Source organism: Macaca thibetana, chromosome 6 (genome assembly GCF_024542745.1).
Source record: "Macaca thibetana thibetana isolate TM-01 chromosome 6, ASM2454274v1, whole genome shotgun sequence".
Lineage (NCBI taxonomy): Eukaryota > Metazoa > Chordata > Mammalia > Primates > Cercopithecidae > Macaca > Macaca thibetana.
The window spans coordinates 2,803,533-2,813,079 of record NC_065583.1 but is presented as its reverse complement, the minus strand read 5'-3'; the positions used below and the strand labels follow the sequence as shown (position 1 = coordinate 2,813,079).

The 9,547-nt window shown below is 42.0% G+C and overlaps 1 protein-coding gene across 1 annotated transcript in view; it reads left to right on the top strand.

The window, feature by feature from the left end:
* Positions 1–9,547, top strand: part of ZFP2 (ZFP2 zinc finger protein) — a 49,422-nt gene that overhangs the window by 500 nt on the left and 39,375 nt on the right. The gene's annotated exons all lie outside the window — the stretch shown is intronic.

Genomic DNA, 9,547 nt, shown 5'->3' with positions numbered 1-9,547 from the left:
GAAGACTGATGAAGTGCCCAACGTTGTGTTCTAAGAACTTAGAGCAAAAAGAAATTATCCAAGTCTCAAGGAGAGATGTAATAATACGTGGAAATGAAGTACTCTTGGAAGGCAAGGCCAAGAGTAATGCAGGAGCAAAAGGCTCAGAGGAAGAGTAAATCTAGTATTTGCAGGGACCTGGTGTAGAGGGTTCCTGATAGGATAAAATAAAAATATTTGAAATGAAAGGTATAGTTACCCTGTCAGAGACTTTGAATGCTGTCTAAGACTGCAGGAGTTTGGATATGATGATGGACATATTAATTCACTGTATATTTCTGAGGAGCAAATGACCAATTTGAAGACTATTTTAGGAAGAATTATCTGATAGAATAGATGATTCAAAGATTATTTAGTCATTTCTGGCTTGAGAAACTGAAGGACTGATTCTTGGGAGTAGGGCTTTGGGCGAGTCTGTAAGAAGAGTTCTTAAGGAGAACTAAAAAGGTTATTTCTGTTCTTGGTGTCTGAAACTGTTCTGGTATTTTGCCAAATACTACAGATGGTAGAATTCTTAATTAAAGCTGACATGGTTATATTTTTAAAAATTAAGGTGCAATTAGTCTTTCAAGATCAGAAGATACTTTGTTAGTAACATAGTTCAGTCTGTTCCAGGCTGTAAAGTCAGTTATTTCAGTAATATAATTTCTAAGATCTATAAAAAATGAAAATATTTTATTTTCTTACATAACTTTCTTTGAGAGCATTGAACAGTCAAGAAACTTGTATGTTTTCCAGTCCCCATTCCGCTTCAAGTTACATAGTGTCTAGCCTTTTCAGCTCTAGAAATTCCACATTATTATGTAATATCCTGCTTTATGGTTCTTAGTGGTATATGGTATAGATCAACTCAAAATTTTAAATTTTCATCATATGAATTTTTGTGTAGAGATTTCAAGATGAGTTGACCTGAGGACAAAAAGAACTACAAAGAAATTTTACTGTTTTCCTGTTGGTATATATTGTTCAATAAAACAATATATTGGTATATATCATTCAATAAAATAATTATGTATTACAAATTAAATTTTCAACCTAAAAATCAGATTGTTCCAGGAAGATGGAATAGACAGATGTACCTTTCCTTATTTATCCCATACATCTGAAACCTTGTATATTATAAACAACCATAAGACTCTGGTGATTCTTTTCTTTCTTTCTTTCTTTTTTTTTTTTCCTTCAAGACAGGGTCTTGTTCTGTTCCCAGGATGGAATGCAATGATGTGATCACGGCTTACTGCAGTCTTGACCTCCTGGGCCCAAGTGATCCTCCTACCCCAGCCTCCAAAATAGCTGGGACCACAGTCCTGTACCATGCATCAATCACTGTGCCTGGCTATTTTTTTTGCAGGGATGGGTTTCCATATGTTTCCCAGGCTCCAACTCCTGGGCTCAAGTGATCCTTCCACCTTGGCCTCCCAAAGTGCTGGGATACAGGTGTGAGCCACCATGCTTGGCCGGTGGTGATTCTTTTTACCTCGTATATCCCAGACTTGGAGCTGAAGAAGGTAGAAACCCAGAAACACCGACAGAGACCCACCAAAAAAAGAAGCTCTAAGAAAAGTCTCTACCCAAAGGACCAGGAATTTGGCAGTCTAGGAAGACAGAAAACTTTAGACAGCCACTCTACTTTAGTCAGACAACCAGATAAAGCTGCACCCATGACTATGCACACCAGCAAAAGCCAAGTGGGAAGTCTAAACTTCCACCCTTATTAGGATGTAAAGAAGGTTCATAAAACCCCTGCTGGGTGGTGTCAGAGGCCAAGAGCTAGGTTATTCATCCACGCTGGCTGGTAGTGAGCACCTGCCCCATCTCAGCAATAATAGTGGGGACCATGTGCAGAAGGGCTTCCATCCCCACCCCGTGGGAAGAAGGCATAATTTCCCATTTCTGCTAGGTTAGTGTAATGTGGGCCTAGGGCAGAGTAAGACCATTTGCCCCTGCCCAGCAGTAATCAGACCACATTCCAGCCCCACAGTGTTGCTGGAACTAAATAGGGAGCAGGACTAAGGCACGCTTGTACCTCCCAACCACAGTTATATCAGTGCAGGCCTAGTGAGCTGCCAGAAATCTCACCCACACGAAGTAAAATGGAGACCCTTAATATCGTGTGGTATCCAGAGATGTCAAATGAGGAACCTGAACTTCTAGTCCACCTGGTCAAATAAGATTCAGAGTTTTATCACATAATACCAAAAATGGTCAAGTTTCAACAAAAGTCATGTCAAGAGCCAGGAAGATCACTTGAATGAAAAATGACAATCAGTAGACACTAACAAGTTAATGATAGACATGTTAGAATTATGTGACAAAGATTGTTAAGTAGCCATCATAAACGTTTCAATGAGCAATTATGAAAATGTTTGAAATAAAAAGACTCTAAGCAAAGAAGTGAGATAAAGAAAAAATGGAAATTTTAGGCTGGGCGCAGTGGCTCATGCCTGTAATCCCAGCACTTTGCGAGGCCGAGGCGGGCAGATCATGAGGTCAGGAGTTCAAGACCAGCCTGGCCAATATGGTGAAACTCTGTCTCTACTAAAAATGCAAAAATTAGCCGGGTGTGGTGGTGGGCACCTGTAGTCCCAGCTACTTGGGAGACTGATGCAGAAGAATCGCTTGAACCCGGGAGGTGGAGGCTGCAGTGAGCCAAGATCATGCCACTGCACTCCGGCCTGGGCAATAGAGTGAGACTCTGTCTCAAAAAAAAAAAGGAAATTTTAGAACTAAAATACAGTAACCAAAAATTTAAAAACTCACCTCATAGGCACAACAGCAGAACTGAGAGAACAGAGGAAAGTATCAGTGGATTTAAAGATATAATAGAATTTACTCAGTCTTAAATACAGAGAGAAAACAGACTGGAAGAAAAGCAGAGACTCAGGAAATCTGTAGAACTGTAATAAAAGATCTAACAATATAATCAGTTCAGGAGAGAGAGAAGAAAGAGTGGGCCTGGAAAATCTTTGAAGTATTAATGGCTGAAAATTCACAAGTTTAGCAATAAGTATGAACCTATACATTCAACGAGCTGACCAGACCCCCACAAGCATGAAACCGAGGAATCCACACCAAAATACATCACAGTTCAACTTCGGAAAACTAAAAATCTGGAGACTAGAGAGAAAAATCACACCTTACCTATAGGGATAAAAATCAAATGAAAACAGATTTTTCACCAGAAACCACAGAGGCACAATGTTTTTCAAGTATTGAAATAAAAGAATTTTTAACCCAGGGAAATGACATTGGCAGAATAGGAAGCCCTAGTCTCTTGTTCTCCCACAGAGACATCAACTAAACATCAAATTACAAACCAAATTGCTTTTGTGAGAATTGCAGACACTATTTAAGAGGTTGTAGCACCCCAAGTGAGCGCAGAGAAGAGACACATCAGAGTGGTAGAAAATTTTTGACATTTCACCCACCCGAGCCACTCCCACTGCCTCGCATGGCAAGGTGTGATGAGGAAAACAACACTCAGCCCTCAGGTTTTCCCTCAGGAGGGAAGAAGAGTGGGCTGTGCATCCAATGTTTTAGCTTTTCATGGTGCTTTCCAAGGGCATGGTTTCTGTCTCATGAGACTCAGAGTACTGACTGGAATTAGTAGTTTGGATGCTAGATTGGGGGCTGCTGAGGACAAAGGTGAGCACTGGAGCTTGTTACATCACCAGAGAGACTAATACTGCAAACAGTCAGAGGAACAAGAGGTTGCAATCTCTAAAGAAGAAGCAGGCGAAAACCTCGCTCTATGCACAAGCCCAGAGAAAGTAGCATCCCCAGAAAAAGTTTGAGACAATCCCAGAATCTCTAGTTATGCTAAATGATGACGATCTTCTTTTATACAAAGCCAATCCTCAAAGACTCCTGGAGGGGACTGTTTTTTCAAATGGCCAAATCTCAACAAAAGATCACAAGGCTATAAAGAAAGAGTGAAACATGTCCTAATAAAAAGAAACTAACCTCCAGAAACCAACCCTAAAGAAATGGAGATCTAGCCAGGCGAGGTGGCTCATGCCTATAATCCCGGCACTTTGGAAGGCCAAGGCAGGGGGATCACTTGAGGTCAGGAGTTTGAGACCAGCCTAGCCAACATGGTGAAAACCATCTCTACTAAAAATACATAAAGTATTCATGTGTAGTGGCGTGCGTCTGTAGTCCCAGTTAGATGGGAGGCTGAGGCACGAGAATCCCTTGAACCTGGGAAGTGGAGGTTGCAGTGAGCTAAGATTGCATCACTGCACTGTAGCCTGGGTAACAGAGACTCTTGTCTCAAAAAGATGCTAAAGAGAATTCTTTAAATCAAAAGTAATAACAACATGAAACTATGAAAATATAAAGCTCTGATAAAGGTAAATACATAGATACAGAATCCCTTAGTATTGTAATGTTGGAACATAAACCATTTTTAAGCGTGCTGTAAAATTTGAAAGAAAAAAGCAAAGCTAGGTTGGGTGCAGTGACTCACACCTATAATCCCAACACGTTCGGAGGCTGAGGCAAGTGGATCACTTGAGGTCAGGAGTTTGAGACCAGCCTGATCAACATGGTGAAACCCCGTATCTACTAAAAATACAAAAATTATCTGAGCATAGTGGCGGGTGCCTGTAATCCCAGCTACTTGGATGAGTTAGGAGAATTGCTTGAACTTGGGAGGTAGAGGTTGCAGTGAGCTGAGATTGCACCACTGCACTCCAGCCTGGACAACAAGCGAGACTGTCTAAAAAAAAAAAAAAAATGCGGGGGGAGGGACGGACCAAAGCTGGGCATGGTGACATATGCCTGTAATCCTAGCACTTTGGGAGGCTGAGGTGGGAGGATCACTTGAGGCCAGGAGTTCGATACTAGTCTGGCCAACATAGGTAGATCCTGTCTCTACGAAACATTTTAAAATATTAAAAACTGATTGCTATACCTTTTTGGTAGATTAGCCCTTTATCATTATGTAATTTTCCTCTCTCAATTTTCTTTGTCTACAAAGTCCACATTATTTAATATTAATACAGTAGGCCACTTTAGTGCCTTTGACATTGAACTCATGGGATTCTGGATGACCAGGGTCATTGTCCAATATCAAAAGAAAATTCAAGAGCAGTCCCTTACTGGCAAGGTACTTCCTGATTTCATGGACAAAAGCATCAGTGGAACCAGTCCAGAAAAAGTTTCTCATTGTCCAGGCCTTTTGGTCGTGTGCCCAAGAACGGAAAGTTCGTACTTAACCTTTTTCCTCCAAGGCTTGGAGGTCAGCAGCATTACACATAACAGCAGTTCTGACTACTTTTGCACAAAACAGTAAAGATACTCTATTCCTTCCTGCCTTTATTTTTTGTAAAGACAGCATCTTGCCATGTTGCCCACGCTGCCCTGGAACTTGCGGTCTCAAGTGATCCCGCGACTTCAGCTTCCCAGGGTGCTGGGATTACAGGCATGAGCCACTGTACCCAGCCTGGCTTTTAGCTTTCCTACAGCTGTCGAATTTGGCAATATTTCAGGTTTGCCAAGAAAATAACATCCATCTGCTTCCAAGATTTAAAATGTTGCTGGCGTGTCCTTACTTGTTCTACCTGACCTTGTGAATTAACAAGCTTTCAAACAATCCTTTACATTTGCTTTTAGTGGTACAGAGGAGGCAAAATACATTTTCCTTGGCCATCTATGTTCGTGGCTGAGACCCCTAAGACAAAAGACAGATTAACAAGAGCAAAACATACAAGTTTGTTTAATGTAAGTTTTACATGACACAGCAGCCTACATAAGGAAAAGAAGTCCCAAAGAAACAGTTGTGTATTTTTATGCTAACTTTGATGAAGTCACAGAGAAATATAAATGGACAAAGAGGATATGATCTAATGGTAATACACTGGGGGCAACTTAGCAAGGCCTGTTTGTTCAGAGGTTTCTCTGTGACTATGTGTCTTCAGCAATAAAGATGTTACTTTCCTCCAGGTACAGGGAGGGCAAATCTCACATGAGAATCTTACGACCTGCTTCAGGGGAAGTTTAGTAAATTCGTACTAGGTTTTACAACCTGCTTTGTGGGAGATGTGTGGAAAAGTCCTTCCTGTTTCTGCTGTTTTCTCAAATGATGAGGTGCCATATTTTGGCAGTGTGTGTCCTGAACTCCATCAATACATATGGGGAGGGAACAAAATTAGATGTGTTCTACCCAATCTGCCTTCTTTTCTTCTTTACTGTATGCTTTGAAGGCTGCAAAATTTCCTCTCAACATTCCCTTTACCTAAATCTTTTCTAAAAAGTTTCTAGTCTTTTAAAAAATGTCTAGCTTAATTACATTGTCAAAGAATATGGTCTCATGTGATACCAATTCTTTGAAATGTGTTGAGGCTACTTTACAGACTAGTATGAGATCTTTTCGTAAATAAATATATGCTTTTACATGTTTTCTTCAGTTTTGGGATGGACTAGCCTACATGTCCATTCATTAATATAAAACTAATTTTGCTTTTCATATATTTCATATCTATAGTGACCTTTTTGTCAGCTTTTCTATTAGTTATTGAGAAGGTAGGTTAAAAACTCTGAGGCCAGGGTTGTCAAAGTAGCCAATGTGTCTCTTCTGGCCCTATACAAAGGCAAGAAGGAAAGACCAAGATCATAAATTGGTGTCTGAGGCCTATAATCCCAGCATTTTGGGAGGCCAAGGCAGGAGGATTGCTTGAGACCAGCCTGGGCAACAAAGTAAGATCCCATCCCTACAAAAAAGAAAGGAAACAAAACTAAAACTGACTCCCTGCTGTGGTGGATTTCTCAGAACTCTTGGTTCTGCCCATGTTTGCTTTACGTATTTTGTATCTTAGTTATTAAATACATAAAAGTTTAAAATATTTTCTTTCCTGATAAATTAATGCCTTTTTTTTTTTAAAGACAGTCACGCTCTTGTTGCCCAGGCTGGAGTGCGGTGGCCTGATACCAGCTCACTGCAATCTCCGCTTCTCGGGTTCAGGTGATTCTCCTGCCTCAGCCTCCCGAGTAGCTGGGACTACAGGTGCTGCCACCACACCTGGGTAATTTTGTATTTTAGTAGAGACGGGGTTTCACCATGTTGGCAGGCTCGTCTCGAATTCCTGACCTCAGGTGATTGACCCGCCTCGGCCTCCCAAAGTGCTAGAATATTATAGGCATGAGCCACTGTGCCTAGCTAAATTAATCCTTTTATCATTATGTAATTACCTTCTCTACCTGTAGTAATATTTTTTACCTTAGTTTTTGTTTGATCTAAATGTAGCTACATAAACTTTCTATGTTTAGCATTTGCCTGTTTTATCTTTTTCCACCTTTGACTTTCAACCTTTGTTTATCCTCATGTTTTAATAGCTAGATTTTTACAAATCTATTCTGACAGGTTTTTTTTGTTTGTTTTTTTTTTGTTTTTTTGAGACAGAGTTTCACTCCTGTTGTCCAGTCTGGAATGAAATGACGCAATCCCAGCCCACTGCAACCTTTGCCTGCCTCTCTGCTTCAAGCAGTTCTCCTGCCTCAGCCTCCCGAGTACCTGGGATTACAGGCATGCTCCACCATGCCTGACCAATTTTTTATTTTTAGTAGAGAAGGGGTTTCTCTATGTTGGTCAGGCTCATCCTGAACTCCCGACCTCAGGTGATCTGCTTGCCTCAGCCTCCCAAAGTGCTGGGATTACAGGCGTGAGCCACCACACCTGGCCTTTTCTTTTCATTTGAAAGCTCATTCCATGTGTCTATGTAGTGATTATTGATAGACTTGGATTTATTGCTATCATTTTCTTGTTTACTGTTTGTTTCAAGTTTTCTGATTTTCTCTCTTCCACCCCAACCTCTTTACCTACTTTTTGAAATTGCACACTCTATGTTGTGGAGGTTGATGAAGGACCATTTCTCTACCAGAACAACTGTGATGAATATGTTTAGGAGGTTTCCATGTTACAGTGTTCTTGTGATTCTGGAGACAACTTGTTCAAGCCATACGTCTTAGTGCAGCAGTAGATTTTTTAGTTAATAATGTTTGGGGCTATCTGGGTTACCTTAGGTTGACTATATGAATAGTTAAGTTTTTCGTATTTTTCAGTATTTTGAAATAGTTCAGACAGTTGTGAAAGAAAAAGGTATTAAAGACAGTAAAACAGATTTTATTAAGTATTGCAGTGGAGGAAAGCAGCTTCAGTAAAGCTGAGCTCAACTCTGATTACAGCAAAGCCAGCCTGGGATTTATAAAGCGTACAAGCACAGTGAGGAGTCAGTGGGTGAAAAATGTCTAAAAGCAGACATCAGGGGTATGGGGATTGTCGCTAAAGGCAGGTCAAGGACTTAAGACTTCAAGGTGGCAGATGAGAAATTTGGCTAACTATTGAGGATTGGCTCTCTAGCAGGATTCTAGGGACTTGCAGGCCCAGGACAAGGCCTGGTTAAAAAGAGGGGCTTAGAGGCCTAAAGTTTGGGTAAGGAGAGTGTCTTTGTCACAGTGAAAGAAGCAGAGGAAATTAGCAGCTACCTTTAGAAAACTAAGTGTTACCATATAAGCTACTACGTTGATCTGCACTTCTCCAAGTTCCAAAGTGGCAGATCCATTTGAAATTACCCAAACATAGGCCACACATTTAACTGATGGAGATTTTGTCTACATTCTGTACATTGATAATTCTGAAGCACTCCGAGCAGTGCCTGACAGTGAGTGAGCTGGGGGACGGGGTGTGGTAGTGACTCCTGAGAGGCCCGCAACACGTGCGGCACTGTGCAGCCTCATCTCTTCATTATTCCTTGGTAAGGAGGACCTCTGGGTTCCATGCTTTCAGAAGACAGTGAGGCTTAGCCAAGGCCACCTCCCCTCCCCATGGGGTGGATGCCCACAGACTCCAAAGAGAGACTCTTTTTCTTTTCTTTTTGTTTTTTGTTTTGAGACGGAGTCTTGCTCTGTCGCCCAGGCTAGAGTGTAATGGCACGAGCTCAGCTCAGTGCAACTTCTGCCTTCCGGGTTCAAGCGATTCTCTTGCCTCAGCCTCCAGAGTAGCTGGGATTACAGGCGCACATCACCGTGCCCAGCTAATTTTTTGCTTGTCTGTTTTGAGACAGAGTTTCACTCTTGTTGCCCAGGCTGGAGTGCAATGCACAATCTCAGCTCAGTGCAACCTCCACCTCCCGGGTTCAAGCAATTCTGCCTGTCTCCCAAGTAGCTGGGAGTACAGGCATGCGTCACCATGCCCGGCCTTTTTTTTTCTTTTCTTTTCTTTTTTAAAGCATATTTAGTGAAAACAAGGTTTCTCCATTTTGGTCAGGCTGGTCTCGAACTCCTGACCTCAGGTGATCCACCATCTACCAAAGTGCTGGGATTACAGGCGTGAGCCACCACACCTGGCCAGACAGAGTTCTTTAGGCGGGGTAAGGGGCCGCCTGGGAACCCCGTGTCCCGCCTGGACACACCGATGACCTGCAGCGGCCACATAGTGGGCCACTGGCACAGCCTTGCCCTCTGGGCCCCCGTGCCTGCGCACTCCGACGGCCTGTTCGCGCTGCAGCCC